The sequence below is a fragment of the Pelodiscus sinensis genome, chromosome 1 (assembly GCF_052426305.1).
Source record: "Pelodiscus sinensis isolate ZL-2025 chromosome 1, ASM5242630v1, whole genome shotgun sequence".
NCBI classification, from domain to species: Eukaryota; Metazoa; Chordata; order Testudines; family Trionychidae; genus Pelodiscus; species Pelodiscus sinensis.
In genome coordinates this window covers 53342869-53359269 of record NC_143052.1, presented here as the reverse complement: position 1 = coordinate 53359269, position 16401 = coordinate 53342869, and the positions used below count along the sequence as shown (strand labels likewise).

Sequence of the window (16401 nt, the reverse complement as noted above, 5' to 3'; positions counted from 1 at the left end):
CAAGATATGGGTTTTGTTGTGCCAGGAAAATGGGATGTGCATGGTATGGGATTGCTTCTCATAAAAACATATCGAAAAGAGACAGAATCACCAGACAGGTGCAAGGAGTTGGCTCAGGGCATGCCCCTCCTTGTCTGGGACTGAGCTAGCCATGAGACTCCCATTCCCCAGGCAGTCTTTAGGGAAAGTGGGAGTGGCTGAAGCTTCCCCTCTCCATTCCTCCAGGAACATTCCCCTTGCTCCCTGATGAAGGGAAACAACCAGCAAAGTGCACAATTTGCTCTATTCCCCACTCTGGCTGGGGAGCACAGGGGCAAGTGAACCGAGACCTACCCCAGCCAGGAGACATGCACCCCTCCCTGGCTATGCCTGCTGAAGCTACTGCAGCCATGGAGAAGTGCTTCTCACCATGCCCCAAGATGCTACAATGTTCTCTTTTCCCTGGCCAGCCTGCATACTGAACCCCTCATCCCCAGTCCCACCCCAGAGCAATTATTTAAATGAAGCATTTACATTTTATTAAAAAAAAAAAGATTAATTGAATTAAAGACCCAAGCAATGCTGGGTAAATCTTCTAATACATAGTCTATACACGCGCCAGTGAAAATTAATATGTCTGGTGATTCAGGGTGGGATTTTCAAAGGGAAGTCTATGAGATGTGTTCTCCAAAGTCACTTATGCACTTTTGACTATTTCCCTCTGGATGTTTATTTAAAGACTAAACTTCAGTAAAGTTTGCTTCAGAAAACTCTGTCCCACTTTCCTATAGATCAGAAAAATAATTTTTTAAAAAAGATGTGAGGTAATTGTTAAAAATAAAGATGATTCAGAGCACCAAATTGTCTTTAGTTTGCTATCAAAGTCTTACAGTTGGAAATTTTTTTCATTACCTGTCATCAAGAAGAAAAGAAATACGGATCCTATATATTCTGTTGCACTAGAAAAATGGTAACCATTGTTTTATTAAACTTATTTTTATCTAAAGTGCAGTTCTCCTTGCTGTCATGCTATTGTAATAAGACAGTAATGCTTGAAAGAGGAAGTTCTCATTCTGTCTCTAATCTCTGCTTCTTTAGCTTACAAAATAATTTTTCCCTTTTAAGTAACTCTTATAAGACTATGTTAAACATTTCTGTGTTTAATACTTTCATAGCTCTGTAAGTGTCAAAAATATGGTTATTCAGGTGAAAGAAAGGACTTCACTTTATTAATGACACAGGATCATATGTTTTTAAGGAAGAAATATTCTTAACTTGAGATCAATGGTTATTTTATTATCTACGGGTATGTCACTACAGCGTTATTTCAAAATATCTTATTTCAAAATAGTTAATTTGAAATAAGTTATTTCAAAATAACACAACTACACACAAAATGCATTTCGAAATAACATTTTGCTATTTCAAAATAGCACATCCACACTGAGAGGATGCTGAATCGCATTTAAGGCCGGCTGGAACCAGGTCCAGCAGGGCATCAGGTGAGGAGTTATGTTGTGTGGCTGCTGCCTGAGGCTATCTGAGGCCTGTGCTTAAAGGGACCCCCTCTGGATAGCTGGTTCCCAGGTTTCCCTGCTTGCTTGCCTACCTTGATAAGGGACAGCAAAGCATTTTGTCTCTGCGTGCTCTGATTGCCCTCACTCAGGACACTACAGCACTCTGCAACATGAAGCCAGAGCTGCCTCGGGCATTCTGGTGCTTCTCGTGGATGCATTGCTGTGAGCCTGGCTGCACTTTCTGCAGGCTGCCATCCAGGAGGTCTATCGGGGGGCTGTCAGTATCCAGGAGGCCCTGCGGGAGAGCTTCCACCCTGAGGAGCACTAAGAGCCTCCCTGGTCTGCCCCATTTGGGGGCTTGTGCCTCATTCCTCCCTCACGTTCTTCCACTTACTCCTCCCTAACCACCCTTCCTGATGTCAAATAAAATACATGTATTTTCATGAACACAAACTCTCTTTATTTAACAAAACTAGGGGTGGTAGGAATGAAACTCTCGTGAGACTGGGGAAAGGAGGCAGGAGAAGGGAGAAGAGAAGGTGGGAGAAGGGAGGGGGAAGCCTGGAAGGAGGGAGCTGGAAGGGGGAAGCAAGAGGAAGAAGGGGGAGGGGAAGCTCAGGGCTGGGGGTCTCGCTGGACCAACTTGATTTTCATGCAAACCTACTCCTGGGTTTGCATGTGGCCTTTGGTGGCCAGGCTGGCAGCTATCCTGCCATAGACAGCTGCATTCCTCCGTCTGGTGCGGTGGATGGCTAGCTGCCAGTGGCTTGCTGGCTCATGTTTTGAGACCACTGGGTCGGGACAGTGACTACTGGCTCTGGGCTGGCAGGCTTGGAGCTGGCACAGGCACTGTGGCCAGAGTCGACCCCTTTAAGGGCTCCAGGGAGGGGGAAGAGAGAGGAGTGTTCTTGGTTGAGGCTGGAGTGGCCACCAGGGCACCCTGGAAACGCTGGAGGCCCCTTATTTCGATATAAGTGTCTACACAGCACTTATTTCGAAATAGCTATTTCAAAATTGGCGTTATTCATGTGAAATGAGGTTTATCAAATTTGAAATAAGCGCTCTGCTATTTCAAAATAGCAGTTTGGCTGTGTAGACGCTAGTAAAGTTATTTTGAAATAACTTTGCTGTGTAGACATACCCTACCTGAATCTACCCTTAAATATCTCCTTTTCACTATAGGGTAGTACCTTTTTTTGTAAGTACTATACCAGAAGAAAATACTTCTTGCTAAACTTGGAAAAATCTAGTGCTGTTTTGTGGTTTGCAATACCTACAGTAAAGTAATTCTTTTCCTACTTCTAGTATTATCAGGGGAATTCTAGGTAAGACTTAGAATTTTATTTTATTTTATTGCTAGAAATTGCAGTCCTTTCTCAAACAGATCCACCGAAGGAAAGGTCTGCAAGAAGTTCCTAGTCAGGATTTTCTGTTCCGCTCCCTTTTGGTTCCTGGTGTCTGTCAGTAAAACAAGGATTATGGTACCTATCTCAGAGGACTGTTCTGAGGTGAAATTAATTAATGTCCGAGAATCTTGTTTATAAGGTTCTAGAGAAGTACAATCTATTCTACTAAGGACAGCTCCTAACACCGTTTTTGCTGCTTGGTTGTACCTTACTCTTACAGTTATGTCATAGATTTTAATAGGATTCCTTGTGAATCAACGTATTATTCATTATGAGTAAAAAGGATGGAGTTGGGCTCTCTTATTTTGTCATTTTGCTTCATTATTTCACTGTCCTACAGATTTTTTTTGTTAATATGAATTAATTTCTTCTCCACTTGCAGTTTGAGTCTAAAATTCCCCAGAACATTTCAAAAGGAGGCAAAAATATATGTACTTTACGTCCTAAGGACATGGAGTATATTATAAACCTTTGAAAATATATTTATCTTAAAGGTGGTGACACATGGAATACACTGAAACACACTTTTTTATATTCTGTGTATATACTCAGTTCTTTTGTGGATGCTCACAAGTAAATCTCACTTAATACAAGATACAGGAGCATATAGGGAAGAGGCTAGATCCCTGGGGATGCAGTAAAGATTTAGCAATGCCTGCTTGTATAAACTGTCAAAGCCATCTGGGTCTGATCTTGCATATTTTTTAATTGGAGGGAAAAATCTTGTGCTACTTAAGCTGCTGGTGAACTGAAAAGTGCTAAGACAAGACTTCATTTGGGATCTTTAAATTAAAGTATAAAAGTAAAATATATGCAATGTTTAATAAATGTGGATGTAGGGATCTAACATTTATAGTTGTAAGTAGATAACAAGATGTTATGCAAATAATTTCACAGGCAGCAAGTATAGTAAATTAGCATAACTGGAAAATGCATATACATCCTTTATGTTCATTCTCAAAATATTATTTTTCTAAATATGGCTTAAGATGCCTGTTAATTGAACAGGCATTCCACTGCAAATGAGAAAACTTTTCAACCAAGCCTGGATGGGATTATTTTGGTTTTCACTGGAACTTTAATGCAGGGGCTGAAGAGTTTTGCTCTTAGCTCTTAGTTCTTTCCATGGAGGATGGATCAGGCTTGATAATGCTATACTAGATTTCATTCTTTCAGTAACAGAATTAATTAACAACTCACATACCTAATAATATGACATGTAGACCAAAGTAACTTAATAGGTATCTTCCCAAGGACTGAGCAGAGAAAAAAATGTATCCTGAGAGAGATACCTGAATGTCTTGAATTTGTTTCAGCTCTTTTCCCTGATGGTGAGACTCTATGGCAGGGATGTGCAAAAGGTCATCTGGGGCCAAATCTGGCCCACCGAGCAGGTGGATCTGTCCCGTGGAGGCCCTGCCGCTCCCCTGGCCCCAGGCCAATTATGGCCTGGGGAGCGCAAAAAGTTTCCTCTGTAATTGACAATGACAAACCATGTTTCTGAAAGGATCTAAAAAATAATCTTAAAGGGATCATTGCTAATACCAACCTGACCATACTGGAGCTGACCAATGTGGGTCTAAGCATCCCTGGTTTAGTCTGTAAGTCACATTTGTCCAGCTTCTCTTTGTCCGTCCCTCTATTACTGCACGTCAACGCCACCCTGTTCCATTTTGCTGTGAGCAATTTTTTTCATCTTTAAGTATCTCGATGAAATGTGTTGAAATGTTTTGGAGGTATTTGGGTGTAGTAAATTGCTTATTAGTTTGGCTATTTAAACACATTTAGAGCAGTTGTATAAATACAATTTGACCTTTGGATTTAATAAAGGAATCTATGTTTAAATTAGTGTTGTAGTAATACCCTGCAAAAAAATCAACATTCCAAAACTTGGTATATGACATAAAGTGAAAATTGTGCTAACTACCAATGCAGATTTTGGCAACCAGCTCTCCTGGCTACTAAGAATTTTTTGCATACCTTATTTTCTAAGGAACTTTCAAAAATTGTTAAGGCTGTTTTAGTTATTCTTCCTGGATCTAATTTTTTCAAAAGTGATTAGTGGATTTTGAAGGCATTTATTTTTTGGTGTTCCAGTTAGCACATTTTAGAAGGTCCAGATTTTGAGAAGATGCACTCAGCAATTGAAGCTCAGGCAAATGTCACAAGCTAGGAGCAAAATGGTTGAAGGACTCAAAGTCACTAATCACTTGAAAATCTAGACATTAGAATCACTTAAAATTCTAGACACGAAAATGATCCCCAGGGAGAAACTATTCTTATAACTTTTTCTTTTTGCCTTGGGTGCCCTGAATAGGGAAAATTGTAGTGCTCCTAAAATACTTCCCAAAATATTTTTATCTGTGCCTATGCCAATTACTGTGAAATCTAAGTGCTGACTTCTTACTTTAGATTCAGATTTATTTTATCCAGGACATCTCTTATCTGTAGGGCACAAGCTATATATCTATTTAGATCATCAAAAGTAAGTCTTTTTGCAGCACAAAGAAAATAAAAGTATGGAAATGGTTTGTTTCTCATCACCACAGTAGTCACAAATAACAGAAAAGGGGGCAGTTTTCCAGATATTGCCTTTATCTCCAGATGAATGCAAAAAGTGTTTTTTTTTTGGCTATTTCCTGTTTTCTTGGAACAAACTTAAGTGTTTGAAATTTGTAAAAATGTCTGCGAGCAGCCAATGTTAACATCTGGAAGTCCATGACATTTATAATACAATCCTTTATATTTCTAATGTGGTTGGCATTCAGCAAGCTTCAGTCTGTTGTTTGAGTGTAGGCAGACATTACTGCAATAATATTTGGAATTTTTGGAAAATAACAGGTCACATTTTCAACAACTTTTTGGGATGCAAGCCACTTACTCTGCATACATTTCTGGCTTAGTTAGCAGAATGTTTGATTTTATTGTAATGAAATGAGGCTTCTTGCAGAGAGCTTTTTAATAAAAGAAATGTGTAGGATTAAATTTGATCAACGCATCTGTGCCAGTATTTTAAATGTCTATCTAGCACTGCAGTACAATGAAACAGTAATGCAGTAAATTTACTTAAGCTGTAAGCAAACATTTACTGCTGCATTTCTCAAAAGATTCATCTGCTCTGGCAAAACAGCTAATTAATTCAATAAATTAAAGGGAGAAGTAAAATAAAAATAAAAAGCTGTTGCTCGCTAATTCACACATCTATATTTTTAAAAACATGTAAAGTCCAATCCTGTATCTGGTGCATTTTTGCCAATAACGTCAGCAGTTCAGGGGCAAACCCTTTAAAAGACAGATTTATATTTTTTGTACTCTTGGGATATATTCTGCTAATGTAGCACATCATATTTTATAACAATGGAATCTCTTTTTTATATTTTTTACTAGAATTAACCATTTTAGCCATGCAAGAATCATCAGAACAAATTTTCTCTCTCTAATTTAGTGTGCATCTGTCTGTCTGTTTGTTCAAGAACTCTTCCTAAACAGTAAGACCTAGCAACACCAAATCTGGTATGCAGCTTCCTCCTATCCTAACTTAAACCAAAGTCAGGGTTTGGTTATGCCTGGAAAAAGGGAAGTGCCTGGAAAGGGACTATTTCCCTTAACATGGAAAGGAAGGGGGCAGAGAGAGCAGGAATGCGAAAGGGAGAGATACAGAGAAGAGGGATACGATAATGAGAGTGGCCAGTGGGGGCAGCTGCAGCTCCAAGAGTGTGGACAGCAGGGCTGGAGCTCTGCCATCTTGCCTGTCAGCCCACCGGTAAGGAGCCCCCTCCCCCAAACCTGGAGCCTATTCCTCACCGTTGCAGAGCCTGCTGGCTATGGGAGGGTTGTGGAGGCCTGCAGATTGCAGTGGGGGTGCGGAAGAGAAGGCAGTCTGGCCTCTTCCCCGGATAGCCTGCAGGCCACACAGGGGGAGGGATGCTGGAGGGGGGAAGTCCCCAGAGCCTGGCTTTCTCCCAGACAGCCTGCAGGCTGCAGGGCCAGTTGCAGGAAGAAGCAGCCCTAGGACACCTGCCCTCCCCAGACAGCCTGCAGGCCGCGGTGTCTCTGTGTGTGTTTGTTTGTATGCGTGTGGCTGCAGGATAGGGTAGCCCCAGGAGCCTAGAAACCCTGCCCCAGAGAATCTGCAGGGAGAGATGCTGAGGGGGGCAGCCCACGGAGCCTCTACCCACCACAGATAGCCTGCAGACCATGGGGGTGAGAGGAGGGGGAGGCACTGCAGGATGTGGCAGCTCCTGGAGCCTTGCTACCTCTTCCAGATAGCCTGCAGACCATGCGGGGGGGTGAGGAGGGGGGGCGGGGAGGCTGCTGGAGGGGATTGCAGCCTTCTGAGCCTGGTCCTCCCCAAACAGCTTGCAGGCTATTGGGGAGGGCAATTGGCAGGGGCTGCTATCAGGGAAGCTCTGTCCTGCCCTGCTGGGGGAGTCGCCACGAGAGCAGCGCTACCCTCACCATTATGGGTGGCCCCGGTAACCTCTCCCACTTCCCAGCCCCCTATCCTGAGCCCCATGCCCTGAGTCCTGCCCCTCCCACCTGCCTCGACTTCAGCATCCCTTCCGCCTGCCCTAAGCCCCCCCACAACTCTCTGCTCTAAGCCATCAACCCCTCACCCCTTCTCACACCCGAATGCTCACTCCAGCCTGTCTTTCCTTCCTTTCTGAAAAATACCACCATTGAAATAGCACATATATTTTTCATGTATTTTCCCCAAAAAAGAAAGTCCTTCATTTACAGACCCAAGCAACGCCAGGTACATCTGCTAGTAATGGAATAGATGGAGGGCTGGTAAAGATTTCCTAAAATGGGTGTTATGCCCTCCTCATTCTGCATTAATAGGATCTATAAGAAAGTTGCTTCAGAAGCACCTAAAATATTTATGTACCATTCAGGAGGTTTTTTAAAATTCAGATTGACAGGATGAGCATAAGTAAGAAAGACCAGAAGTGTGTCTGTATGTGTTGAGGAAAATGAGAATAAGAGCAGATAGTGGGAAGTCTGAGGGCGCATCTACACTGCACCTGGAGCTCGAAATAAGCTACACATTTTAAGCTATGTGAATTGTGTAGCTTATTTCGAATTAATTTGGAAATAGCTTATTTCTAAATTTGGTGCTGACTACACAGCACTTATTTCAAAATAAATCACTATTCTGAAACGTCCCTTACTCCTCATGGCATGAGGTATACAAGGATGTTGGAATAGTGAGCCCATTATATTTTAAAATAACCAGCGCACTCAAAAGACACGGAATAACTATTCTGGGATACCAGAGGTATCCCGAAATAGTGCTGCAGTGTAGACGTAACCTGAGAGATAAAAGCTTTTAAGTAAAGCAAATCAGGGGAAAAGTTTAACCTGAATAAAGAGACTGGATCTTTAATATACAGGTTTTCAGACTAGAATTTCATTTGCTGGCTTTGTTTTCAACAACAAACTACTTAAGCTTTGGCCCTGTGTTTTTTGGTATCAGCAGAATCTATTGTAATTACAGCAGAAGATAGCAGCAGTAGGCAGAAGTCAAGACTGAAAGCATCTTTTACAATTAACAGACTTGCAAGCAGCATTCCTTGCCAAATGGAAAACTAGCATCAGAAAGTCTTGTACCTAAAAACAGCAGTGGATTAATTTAAAAATAAGTATGTTTTAAAATTAACATTAATTTATAAAATAACACTGAAAAACATTAGGTCCAAAATGGAGGGGATTAATGGACAGAATTCACTGAAAATGCACGAACATTGACAACGTGCTAGCAGATCTCCCTATTGGTGTATTCAGACTTGCACCTGCGTATTCTTATGGGGATCTGTGCATGCAAACACTAGTCAGTTGCAGAGGGATCTACTCCTCATATGCGCAAACAGGTTTTTTTTTTCTGGGAATGTGTGCCCTCTCTTAGTAATCTGGCACTGATTAATTTATGGAATGGGAGAGTAATTGAAGTAGGTAATGCATGCAATTTTATCCCTAATCAGACCATGCATTAATCAGCATGAATGGAAAACCACAATCTTTATCCATTGACACCTAGCTTTCATTAGGATAACTTAAAGTGAAGCCAACAGAATTGTGATAAACCCAAACTGAGATGGTTTATGTGTTATACCATGTATTTTTATGAGTTTCCTTCTCCTGCCACAGCCACAATTGAACCAAACCTTTATAATCACCCACCTCCATCTTCCCAACATATGACAGCATTGCTCCAGTCTCTTGACCAAGAGGTCACTGAAGGGAGACAGATTAAAAAGACAACTTTCAGGGCAATCAACAAAATCCATTGTACCAATATAGGTGTTCTCCCAAACCTCACTCTTTCCTATTGATACAGGAAAAAAAAGTATGCAAAATTAATGTAATGGTAAGCAAAAGTAAAGATACAGCCACTTTCAGCAATGTGACATGCCAAATCCAATGGTTGTTTAGTTACTTAAGTGTGTGTGGCATCTGATCTCACTTGACCTACTTGGTACAATGACAAGAACTGTAGCTATTAAAATGTGCTGTAGACTCAGCTTATTTACTTTTTTTCTGGCACCTGTCTGGGACTAATGCACTATAAAGCTCCGGCTGATGGCATATATGCTCAGCTATCCATGAAACAAATGCATTACCTCTTGTAAAACAGATATTTTTATACATTTGACCTGACATAAATGTAAAAGTAAATCAGTCCCCAAACAAATTACCAAAGATAATAAATGTGCCAGGCCATTGCTTGCCAGAATCACACAGATGCAGGAGATCAGAGTTGGAGAAAAAAAAATCCCCACAGATTTACCCACCCAAATCAAAATTAGATTCGAGAGAACATGCTTATTTTCCCCATCTGGGTTGGAGGCTGCAACCAAACTGCTCTCTCACAGACAAACTACAGGATGAAACTCTCTTAATTGGGATTCTCTGGTCCAGCAACATCCATGGTCTGGCAGAGAGTCCCGGTGGAGGGAAAGCAGTAAACGATCCCTGAGGGCTGGCAGGGCAGTGGGCTGCCTGCAGAGAGCTGACAGTGGGGCTGTCCAGTGCAGTTGGGAGACCTAATGTGTGGCTGCCCAATGGGGTTGGGAGCCCCAGCGCATGGCTGCCCAAGGAACTCCAGCGCATGGTGCATGTAGCTGCCAGGTGCCCCAGTGCTGGGCTGCCCGGTGAGGCCATGAGCTGCCCAGTGGATTAACAAGGCAGAGGGGCTAGCAGGAGGTGGGGAGCTGGCTGGGAGGCCAGCAGCCAGACTAGGGGGGGCCTGTGGTCCAAAGATGATCGTCCCTGACCTGGCAAAATCCCTCATCTGGACCAGTCAGGTCCCAAGGGTACTGGACCAGGGAGGTCCAACTTGTAGTTGAAAATGACTTATGCTGAAATGTGATACCATGGGATAAGTTCAGCCATCTAGGCATACATCAGAAATACTATATGACCTATTCTATTGAAGCCAGAATGAACTCTGAATATATTGATCTCAGTTTTCAAAAGTAACTAATGATTTTGGGTGCCACAAAATTCCTTGGTCATTCCTAGTGCACTATAATAAAAAAAAGCCTGATAGTATGTCAATAAAGCCTATATAAAAATTGTAACAATTTGCTCAGCTCAACTATCTTGTGATCCCACATCGCTGTAAGGAAATCACTACGTTGTTAGAAGGGACCAGGGCATAGGCAGTCTGGCCTAACAGTTCTGGGAGTTGCCAGGCAGGGGCTGGAGGAATCACAAGGTCAAGGAGGTAGACAAAGGAGAGGAGTGTGAGACACGACTATATAGAGGGGTCCTTTTAAGCATGAGCCTTGGATAACTTCAGGAAGCAGCTACAGGAAATGACTGCTGTCCTGATGCCTTGCCCGAAGTGCCGCCGTGGGTCTTACAATGTGATTGAGGCTCCAATCAGTGTAGATGATCTCTTTTGACATAGCTCAGTGCTATTTTGATGGGCATTTGTTGTGTAGATGCACTATTTCGAAATAAACTGTTTCAGTGGCATTATTCCGAAATAATGCTGCTGTGCAGACATAGGGTCACATAGGGTATTGGGGAAATAGCAGCAACCCTAGGTTTCTAAGCCCCATGTCCTTACAATTTTTTGAAAATTTCTAACAAAATTCATCAAATCATTCTGAGTTGCCCTTCATGTGCAGGCACATATAGACACGAAAGTTACACCCACAAAATAAATGTGAGGAAATGAACAAAAACCAAGATACATATAGGTACTTCCTCATGCAGAGAGTGTTTTTGCACATACACATGAAACTTTTGAATGTTTATTTCCTGATTTTGCCTCCAATTACACATTTTGTTAGCACAATTTAGATCTCTGTGTTTGAAAATGCATCCCTCAAGGTGTCTTACCTTCCCAAGTTGTCTGCTAACTTTACTCATATGAATAGTCTGTCATACTTCAGGAATTCTACTAATAAGGCTAAAGTTGATCATGTGGGCATGTGTTTGTGGGTTCAACCCTAACTGATTTAATTCAATGCCATTTTTTTTTTCAAATCTGATGATAGAATACTTACTCAATGTCCCCTCTAGAATACAAACTAATAATTAATTTAGTCAGCCACTAGGTGTCCCTCGTTTTTCATACAAATACAGCAGCATACACATTTCTTAACTGTTAAAGGGCACTGATTTTAAAATACAAGAATCTTTTTGCTGCTGCTTCTTCATATGGCTGAGGTAAATGTAGAGCAACAATTATAATTTTACATTTTGATGGTTAAGCCGGATACATTCATTTGGGAAAGCAGAGTATTGTGGTGATGCCTCTGTCATATTTGTGCACAGGGCCTGAGTTATTATATGTTCAATGGTCCGTTTCAGATGGCCCATAGTCTTACATTGTGAGTGGTCAGTTTTCCCTTCGTGCAGCTAGTATCTGCATTTGTCATGACTGGTGCAGTTACAGTTTAGGGTTGCTCATGAACTTCATGGGAGATTAAAGGCAAGGATCTTCTGCACAGGGTCTTTCATGTGGTTTTTAGTTGTGACTTCTTATGAACTGTATTCAGCTTTCCCAGCTTCATCAGGGTTGAAATTACCTTGTGGAAGATTAAATGCATGGATCCAAAAGGGCTCATGTGACTTCAGGTGTCGTGAGGGACATTGTTAAAGTCCTGGTGGACAGGACGATCATTTTCCATGATCCTCTCGAATTCCTAAGGAGTTGTGACATTGCTCAGCATCCCTTTATCACAATGTGCCACACCACTGGCAGCCAAGGTGTTGGGGTCGATTTGAGGGGTCCAATGATTCACCACTTGATGTCTAGTTGGTATCATAAAGAGTGGTCCAGGGGTCAGTGCTGAGGCTGGTTTGTTCAACATTTTCATTGATGATGGGATAGATTGCGCTCCTAGCGAGTTTGCGGATGATACTCAGCAGAAGGGAGGGGTAGATACACTGGTGGATAGGGATAGGATCCAGAGGGTCCTAAACAAATTGTCAGATTCCTTCCTTCCCTTTCCTGGCTTCAGCCAGAACACCCAACAAATAGAAGCAGTCAGCCATTTTTGTCCGGTCTCCTGAGCCTGATTGGTCTCTGGAAGCTCCCAATCCTTCTAGCCACTGGAGGATTTAGTCTTGCTGATTCTGCAAGCAGCTGTCCCTAGGAGGACTTTCTAGGCAGTCCCTGGAGGTCCGTGCTTTCTGATGCTCTTTTCTTAAAAGAGTCATTTCCCAAAGTTGGTGTAACAATGAAGCATGGTCTCTGGCGGAGGACAATAAATGCTTGGTATACCCACTGATAAGAACAAATATTTATTTTAGGCTTTATTCATTATTTGTATTTTGTGCTCTTCAGAGTGGTGGTACAAAAACTTAATCAATTACATTTAAAAATGTACAAGGAAAGTACTATATAATAATTATACACAAATCTTCATGCATCCAATAACTGGGTACACTGTAGTTGTAATCCTTCATTAAGAGTATGGGCGAAGAAGCAGTACCAATTTTTCAAGCTTTTGTCTACAACCATTTAACTAACATTAAACGCAATAAAAATGTAATCAATGAAGCATAACAATTCACATAGTGTATATTTTGTAATGTCTGATCACAGCAGGGATGATAATTGTCTAGTTGCCTATTAAAATAATATGCTTTTTAGATTAGAACGACTAATTTTATGATAATGTGAGCAGATATTTTCCCAAATGTCATACCTTTTAAACTATAATCAAGTGACTGTACTAACGTTCTGCAGAAAGACTAAAATAGTAAACTACTGATGTTATTTTTCTCTGGTGATCATATCTTGCTTTTGGTTGAAATCAAATATTAATAAGCATCCTTTGACCCCTTCCTTAAATTGCCTTCACTCAAATCTTTGCCAAACTGTTATGTTTTCCTTAGAAATGTGCTCTGAGCAGTGTAAATCTCTGCAATACTTGTAAATTATAACTAATGTTCTTTTCTTTCCTTGATCAGGTTCTGTAGTATAAAATCCAGAACAAGAGGATGTTGAGAAGGCCAAGGCTATAACAGGGTTCATGGAGATTCATCAATGGCTATTAGCCAAGATAGGCAGGGTATTCCTAGCCTTTGTTTGCAAGAAGCTGGGAATGGCTGAAGAGAATGAATCACTTGATGATTACTTTTGTTCAATCCCTCTGAAGCACCTGGCATTAGCCACTGTCAAAAGACAGAATGCTGAGCCAGATGGACCTTTGGACTGACCCAGTATGGACGTTTTTATGGTAAAGAAAATATTTTTTCAAGTAGTCCCATCATGATACACAATGATTAAAACTTAAATAACAGAAAGCCGGTATCCCTTGTCTCATGGAAAAAAATTCTGTGAGAAGTGTGATTAAGCTCACATCACTGAACTTCCTATGTTCTTGTTGCAAAGAGGAAGAATTTGTACTCTCATGATGAGGAGTGTCTGTGGATTGGAGAAACCATAGTAACAAGATAACGTGAGGAAAAACAGTTAGAATCCAGAGAATCCTGGAGTTGCAGTGTCAAAAGATGTTCCCCCTCCTTCTGCTTGGAGCAGTGTTAACTCTAGGCAGATAACTGCTCAGAAATTTGTTAGTCTCTCAAAACAACAAGTCACAAATTGTGTAGGTGTCTGCTCCCTTGGTTCCATTTCCTTATCATGATTCCCAGAACATGCAGTAGTCTAATACAGAGGCGCCTGCAGGGTCATGTAGGATAGATTAGCTAGATCTGCTGATTTATGGGTGTTTGGCTTTAGTAGATACTATTTAATATCCTCTTTAGTTGCTGTTTGAGCAGAAACTATTTGATTAGTTTTACATAACATAAATTAATCCCTCCCAGTTTTCCATAACCCTTTCGGTGATAGAGTTATCACTAACATCATTAACTTCCCTTATCAATTGCGTATATCTCTTAATTTCCAATGTATAGTCATTACCATCAACCTCCTCTTTTCTCCATTGTTTTATATTGATTTTTATTGCTCCTGTTACATGCCCTCTTACCAGAGTGTTTTTATTAAACTGAAGTAACATTTAAAACAAAAATGTTGCTTTTTAGGCATCATGATAAGCATTTTTAATAATTCTTAATTTTTGTTCACCCATCTGTTTATTTTTATCATCCCAATCAGCTTTGCTCATAATAATGTTTAACTTTGGAAAAAACCTTATGAAGGATCAATCATGTATGTGCATGTCCATGTGCTGGGACTGTATTCTATTCCAAGGACATTTTACTATTGTAAGCATGAAACCTCCATCATATGCCAGCCCATATCTTTGAAATTCCGCATGATAATACAGGTTTTCTTTCTTCGCATTATAGTCTGTGTTGGTGGTCTGTTACATACTGCTACCAGAACCCCATTTTATGCTGTAGCAGTATGATCAGTGTTCTCTAAGCAGTCAAAATCCCACACTCTAAATCGCCAATAACTTGGAAACAAGAATCAAATCTTTGTTGAGTGTCAACTCTTCCTTATTTTCACACTTCATCCTCCCTAATTAGGTCATAGCCAGTGATTTTAAGATTTCAGTCATGTGATTCTTCCCACCAGGTTTCATCAGTACCAACAATTTTTATTTTTCCTCATATGTGAGCACTGGCAGTTCATACCATTTGTGGTTCAGGCTCTTAACACTGATATATATGAAATTAAATAATTTATTCTCTCCCTCCCTTAACACTAGTTCATTATATTCATGCTGCTTTGAGACAGACTTACACATTTGAGTATCTATACTATGTTGACACCTTAATACCATTCCTGTTTTGTCATTAGTTTAATATCCTCCCTTCTAGTCTAGGCATCACCTAGAGGCACTTAGTAGCTCATAGAGTCAGACCTCAGTTGCTCAGACTTGCTGATACTTAAATTTTGTTTTAGGAACTTTGCAATTGGCTTAAAATGGGAGCAGAAAGTAGCCTGAAATGTTCCACTTTTTACAGGTGCAATTAAAACAATTTATTTTTCATTGGCCTTACAATGTGGAGAGCACACTTCCCAGTGCATCTCTTGAGGAAGAATAGTATAGCTAATTGTGCAAAGGACTGGTCCAGATCCCTGGTTCCCCAAATACATACTTTTTTGTTTGTATTAAACTTATCTTATTTTGGAAAAGTCTAAATCCAGTACCTGCAAAGAAATATAGGAAAAGGCATTTAAAATTGTCCTTATGGAAATACAATAGGTTCATGTCTCTTGAAAGAGGGTGCAAGTGTAGACATACCCTAACAGAGTTAAAAAAGAACTGGATACATTCATGGAGGATAAGTCCATCAATGGCTAGTAGCCAGGATGGACAGAGATGGTGTCCCTAGCCTCTGTTTTTCAGAACCTGGGAATCAGTGATGATTACCTGTTCTGTTCATTTCCTCTGTGGCACCTGACATTGACTGCTGTTGGAAGACAGGATACTAGGCTAGATGGATCTGTGGTTTGTCCCCATGTGGTCATTCTTATGTTCCTATGTATAATCTGGACCTAAGGGCATGTCTAGACTTGCTTTCACTTTTGAAAGAAGATATGCAAATTTGGTGTCAAATTCTTCCGATTGCTTTTTTGAAAGAGGTTTTTTTGAAAAAGAAAGTAGTCTAGATGCAGTTATTTCAAGAAAAAAACCCTTTTTCGAAAGAACCGTTGTTCCTAAAAAAATTAGGTTTACATGGTTCTTTTGAAAAAGGATTTTTTTTTCTCAAAAGAACCGCATCTACATGACTTTCTTTTTTGAAAGAACCTCTCTTGAAAAAGCAATTGGAAGAAGATATGCAAATTCATGCTGAATTTGCATATCTTCTTTCGAAAGTGAAAAAAAGTCTAGACGGGCCCTAAGTGATTTACATGCTCACATTTTTTAAAAATTATTTAGGCTCTTTGCAGTTTATCTCATTGAACGTTAATTAGAATGAGTCTCCTAAGGGCTTAAACTGCTTTTGAAACTTTTGTAGGGTAAAAATTTCTGAGGCAAGCTATGATATTCTGTTAAGAACCCCTATTCTAAATTTGGAGTCTGGGACTGGCACACAAACACAGTACATGATGGTTACCC

General features: G+C 40.6%; 1 long non-coding RNA gene across 1 annotated transcript in view; it reads left to right on the top strand.

Annotated features, from left to right (window-relative positions):
* LOC102461070 (uncharacterized) overlaps window positions 1-15833 on the top strand; it is an 82348-nt gene extending 66515 nt beyond the window's left edge. Inside the window, exon 5 of the long non-coding RNA XR_012900740.2 lies at window positions 13334-15833. This is a non-coding gene — a long non-coding RNA (uncharacterized LOC102461070). The remainder of the gene's footprint in view (window positions 1-13333) is intronic.
* The last annotated feature ends 568 nt before the right edge of the window (window positions 15834-16401 follow it).